This window comes from Microtus ochrogaster, unplaced genomic scaffold (assembly GCF_000317375.1).
Source record: "Microtus ochrogaster isolate Prairie Vole_2 unplaced genomic scaffold, MicOch1.0 UNK135, whole genome shotgun sequence".
Taxonomy (NCBI): domain Eukaryota; kingdom Metazoa; phylum Chordata; class Mammalia; order Rodentia; family Cricetidae; genus Microtus; species Microtus ochrogaster.
This window is the reverse complement of record NW_004949233.1, coordinates 142,907-149,190: the sequence shown is the minus strand read 5'-3', so window position 1 is coordinate 149,190 and position 6,284 is coordinate 142,907. Positions and strand designations below refer to the sequence as shown.

The 6,284-nt window shown below is 35.9% G+C and overlaps 1 pseudogene; it reads right to left on the bottom strand.

Moving 5' to 3' along the window:
• Positions 1–293: 293 nt before the first annotated feature.
• On the bottom strand, positions 294–846 carry LOC101982949 (annotated as a pseudogene).
• Between the last annotated feature and the right edge of the window lie 5,438 nt (positions 847–6,284).

Here is a 6,284-nt window from a genome sequence, read left to right as displayed (position 1 = left end):
GCTAAGTACAAAAAAGTTATAAAATTGTCCTTGGTTTTACAATGATAAATGAAAAACATTAAAATTCTCCAATCGAACAATGTATGCAAGGATTTTGTGGTTGGGTTCTTTTTTTGGGGGGTTCTTTTGTTAAAACATTGAGAGCAAAATAACTTACTGGAATATAAAGATAAGAGCTGATGAGCGAGCCACTAATGGAGCAGGGGGGTATTTTCAAAGAACCAGGACTTTCCCCCAGACCACGTCCATCTGCTGTCAGTCAAAACAGAACATTGGCCATTTAGTTTAAAAAAGAAAAAAAAACAAAAGAAAGAAAGAAAAAAGCGCAATATGCTTGTGCACATACACCAGTTACTTTATGTACAATAAAGAAATGAGGACAGGGAAATGAAAGATTAGAGAAAACTATACTGTAGAAGTCAGGATGTGGTGGAACCAAATTGTGGCTTTCTAATTGCGAATGTATTCTTGATCTATAACAAAATTCTGGAGTAAAGTAGCAGGTTCCCTTTTTAGTAGACACCTCCTGTCTGCTGCTGGAACACATCAATCGTATCTTCATCCTCCGTTTCCAACTGTGCAGGTGTGTCTGTCTGTTTCATTGATTGACTGCCCATCAAACCGGAATCCGATCTGCCTCATTGACAAACCCTGTCGTTCACAAGAGGCTTTCATTACTTTACTAAGTGGTGTGTGCCTCTTAATTTTAAACTGCACCACAGAGCCATCCTGCCCCGCCACCTTCAAATTAATATGGTCGTTGTTCTCGGTCTTGACTCCTTCCTTGGGTTTCTCGTCGGCCATGGCGAACGCCGGAATCTCCTCAGCTGCCTCTTCACAAAAGAGGCATCAGGTCTGCACTGAAGGAGCACACAGGCCCCACCAGGAGCGGCAGAAGAAGAAGGCAGCAGCTGCAGACAAGGCCAAATAAATAAATCTTTAAACAAGCTTTGAGGTTTCCAAAGACCATGCCATTCCCAAATTAGCTGTCTCTGCATCAACGGCTGTGTCTCAAGGTGTGAATTCTCAACAACTGTTCTACCATCATATCTTCCTGTCTGCTGCCATTCTCCCTGCCATAAAGGCCATAGACTCTAATTAAAATTCTGAAGCTGTAATCCCCAAAAGATTCTTTCTTCTATAAGTTGCCTTAGATATTACAGTTTATCACATCAATAGAAAAGTAGCTAAGGCATATCTCAGTAAAAGTGCTGCTGTAAGAAGTGTAATACAGGTAAATGGAATCTTATTGTCTGAGTTATAAGACAATTATAACTTAAAGTGAAAAGGGTCAAAACCTAATTATAATCAATAGTTCTATATTTTTCTTGAGACAGTAAAATATTGAATCTAAATAAACAACAAAATGTTGAAAACTGAGTTATCCAATAAGAAATCTGTGAGATTGCATCTTCTAATAATATCAGAAGGTATACCCATAAAGTCTCATAAACACGACCACCCTAATGTGAGCTTAACCAACATGTCAAACTGAATGGGGAAAGCCCATTAGGTCTCAACCCTACACAAAGAAGTACAGTCACCCGAGGAAAGCTGGGAGTGGAGAAGTGGTCTTCCCTAGAAAACAGCATTCTGATTTGTTGTCCAGTGCCAAACCATCTGCCCTGAACACATACATATGCACTTCTTAATATTATATGGACTCAGCAGGCTATATTTAGAAATATATATGTATGTAAAAATGCAAATATGTGTGCAAGAACATTTACTGAAAAGGTTCATTAAATTTGAAGGAGAGTGGGGAGGAGTACAAAGGAGAGTTTGGAGAAAGGAAAGGGAGGGGGGAAATGTAATTAAATGACAATATCAAGAATAAACAATAAAAAGAAGTATTGTGGAGAAATAATAGATATATATTTATAAAATTGAATAGTAAAATATCCATGTAACCCTAAAGAAGAAAAGTCTAACTATGAAAATATTAATACTACACTAAATATAAATGGTTTAAACATACCAATTAAAATTTACAGCTTATCTGAGTGGATAAAGTTTGTGACCTTTAATAAAGATGTAAAAACATATTGGGTACAAAAATTACTCTGAATACAATTATAGAGATTAAAATGTAAAAGATGCAAAAACAAATATATTGAGGACAATTTCAAGTTCAGCTCTAAGTTGTTGGATATTAAGTGAACAATAATCTCAAAAACCTGTACTGAGGAGATAGATGGAAATGGTATCTGAAGCTGAATAGGTCCTGAGGAGCTCATATCACAAAGTAACAAATCATGAACAGGTGAGACTGGAAGGCATCTGACATATATGATATAACATGATTTCCAAAGAGTATAAACCAGTTTGGATGATTTCCCACCATCTCATCTTTCCATGGACCCCCTTCTTGTATATTAAATGACCTCCTTTACTTAACATTTGAGTAACAAATATGCCTGTGAGTAAAAGCCACTGCTCTATTTAGCCATGTTGTAATTACCATGTCTGTAGAGTAAAGGCTGTTTGTTTCAGCCTGTTCTTCTTCAGATGAAGTCTCCTCCTTGTGGAAACTCATCATTGCTATGCTTTAACATCCTTCTGTCAGTACAGACTATACATTCTTTTCATTCTCACATGGCCTTCTCATCCATAGACAAAGACACCTCTAAATTCATGTTACAGAACAAAATTTTCTCTGTTTTTTCTCCTTCCAAGAATGTGTTAGCTTGTATCTTGCCTGAACTGAGACATTAAAAATGATGGGCAATTTAAGTAGGTCAAGGTCAGGATCAATATAGAAGCAACTAGGCTTGGTTTTTTATACTGTCACAGAGTTTTAGTAATAGTGGGTTTTCTATTCAGAAAGAAGTTAAAGAGAATGTCAGAAGTTATGTATGTAGTCTCAAAATTATTCTTTTTTGTAGAAGAATTTTGATGTATCCCATCAAAACACCTGTGCTCAGGAGGCAGAAAATCACTAGCAAATCAAAGGGCTCCTTCACTGTCTTTCTCTGTCACTATGTCCCTTATATGACTTCTTCCTGCTAAAATAGGTTAGTTGTCTCTGACATGGAGACTTTAGAGAAATAAAGCACAAAATAAGCCCCCAGGGGAGGAGAAAGGAGCCTCAGAAAGATTTCTGCAATGGTTTACAAGACCTGAAAATAGAGTGCCTAGCCTTAGTAATATAAAAATAAGACCACCGTGAAGAAACTGATACTTACTGTTTTGATAAAAGTCTCACCTTCTTTCAAGAGTCCTTAAGTTCTGAGCTACAGGAACTTTTGTCCTTTATTATGGTAGATATCAAGTAGACAGAAGACTCAAGTAGACAAAGGCAAAATTTGCACGCAGTTGGCCATGAATACCCTTGTGCTAGAAGGCTTGGTTTTGGAACATAAAAAATGAAGCCACCTGTCTTTTCTAGCTAGATGTACTGTCAAGGCCCTGCTTGAAGAGACAATTACAGGCCAGTCTTCAGATCCTTGACCAAATTTTAGCAGTTGTAGGCTTGTTATTTGAAAGGAAGTTGAGAAGGTCATGAGTCTTGTGCATAGTCTCAAAATTAGTCTTGTTCATAAGTCATTAATTCCTTGCTCAATCCCCCACTGTCTTTCCACTGAACTCTGGAGAACACCCATGATCTTTAAACTGGCTTTTTCCCAAAGCAAACTGGTTTTGCTGTCCCTGGGACAGCTCTTGTTCCTTTGAAACTTTGTTCTCTCTTTCCTCTGATATCCCATCCCCCGTCCTACCCTGACAGACTGGCTTACATCTTCTCTTCTTTGAAAACCCAATTTTTGATAAAGAAGCAAAAAATATCAAAAAGCAAAATAAATATGGAAAAAATCATATTTAACAAATGGAACCAGATCCACAGTGCTCCACTCATAAATTAGGACAACACCAACCAATTGAGGCTCCTTCAATCCCTTCCAGGTCACTACTGCCCTTATATAGAATGTTATCCTCCTAAAACATGTTATTTGTGCTTGGCTGTGAACTATGTGAGAGATGAATTACACAGTCACTTTTCTCTGTATGTCTTATTTACTCTACATTTTACTTTAAGCATAATTGATACTGCTGTATAGAGCAACACATTTTTTTTTCATTCTCACTGCCTATAATTTTCACTAGATAAACATCCTAGATTTATTCACTTTATGCTGGGTGACATTTATAATATTTTCAGTTTGAAACTATTGTATATAATGAAGAACTGACCACTTTTGCATATCTCCTGAATCCAGGCTATTTTTCACATGTGCTTTAAAATTTTTAAACTTTATTCCTTTATAATTGACATAAAATCTGCACTTAGTTATGGTAGACAGTGTTCTATCTTGGTAATTCTCAGTGTGCAATGATCAAATTGTAGATACTAATATTTCCATCCTGAATATTGATTTCCTTGTGTTAAGAACCTACAAATTTTCCTCTAGTTTTCTGACATGTAAAATTAATTTTAGATGAGAGTTATCATACCTCTCTTCTAAAGAGAAATGTTTTCCATTTCACGCATTACCCCTTTGTTGTGCCCTGCCCCCACCTAGCATTTAGTGATCAGTTTTCTACTCTCTACTTCTACATACTGAGTCTTTTGGCTTCTGTACAAAAGTGTGTGCAGTGTTGGTGCCTCAATTATGTCATTTAATATGGTGTTTTCCAGTTCAGTCCTTGTTGATGAAAATTATAGGATTTTATCATTTTATGGCTGAATAGTACTTTTTGTATAGAAACTCCGTAGTACTTTGTTGTGCAATTGTCTGAAATTACTTTTTTATTGCTAGTCATTTATGCACACAGCAGAGGCTACCAGTGGTTCCCTCCAAATCCACTTTTTCTATTTTCTTATAGCATTATACTTTCTGATGCTGTAGCTAAGGATATGGATACCTAGAAGGAGCACTACATTTCCCAGTCTCCCTGATTACTGGAAGTAAGTTTGGATGTGACTGAATTCTGCATAGCACGGTGTATGTAGAAGCATCACAAAGCAGATAACAGGCACACACTGAAGAGACAGAACCTCAACAAACTTTGCCTTTCTAGCTCTCTTCTTCCATTGTTCTCTCTAGGAGAACGTGCAGCCAGACTGCAGCTTCAGGAGGATGCCCACAAAGCCTGGGATTTTTGTTAGGATTGTATATGTCCTAGGGTGCCTAATTGGGTTTTGTCTTGGAAGAAAAATGAAAGGCTTTACATTTTTAAAACTATAATTGGTTTTCCCCGCTTATAATTGAGATAAAGGCTACCTTGTATAATTAGTTTCTAATTGTGGCCAGTGTGCACTGCACAGGAATAAGCTTCCCTTCATAGTCCTATGCATCTATAATAAAATTCACTATAAGTAGCTCCCTTATATGTTTACTATAAGGGAATAAGAATTATTCCCTTAGCGTTTAAGAATATGCTAGAGTGCAGATACATTTCCCCCTTAAATTCAATAGGTATCAGTTTGTCAAGTGTCTTACATTTTAAAAAAATAAGCAACCAGAATAAAACAGCAAAAGAATCAATGAAAAACTCTAAATCTCATCTTCTTGTCTTTAAGGAAAGTAAATTAAGTTTTAAAAAATGTTTTTCTTTAACTTTTTGGTTTGTGTGTGTGTGTTCACATCATGCCAAGGTGCATGTATGAGTATCAGAAGATAGCATGTGGCATTATCTCTCTCCCTACACTGTGCAGTTTCCTGGGGTCAAATTCAGATCCCCGGGCTTCTCAGCAAGAACCTTTACCCACAGAGCCATCTTGCTGTCTTATAAAGTTTTCTTTGAAGAACTTATTTTCTTTCCTTTTTTGTAAATTTACCCTTCACATACTTTACCAACTTTTCTATTTTGAACATTATAATTATTTTAGTCCTTTAATTGCAAAATATTTTCTATGTTTTAAATGCGATAGAGAGATGCTTCTTCATTGTTAGAGAGTATGTAGCATTATTTCACTTCCTTCTTGCAGAAGAAATTTAGACACAAGCACAAAGGTTTCAAAACATTAAGTTAATGATTTGATTAAATTGTGATTGAACCTATTTGCTCTACAGGAGGCCAAAATAATTACTGCCAATATTGGGTGTATTATCAAATCATAGAATTTCTGTCATTCATTAATTCCTGCTGTCTAAAAACCATTTTTACCTTTATCTTATACTGGTTTACACTCAATATTTTTAAAGAATGTATCAAGTAAATTTGGAGAACTCTTGCCTTTATTCGTTTAATTTGATTAAAACTAGTTCATGAGAACCTTTAATTACCATTTTATCCTTTATACGCTCCCTTAACTAATTTTTAATTTATTTCACTTTCTGAAATTA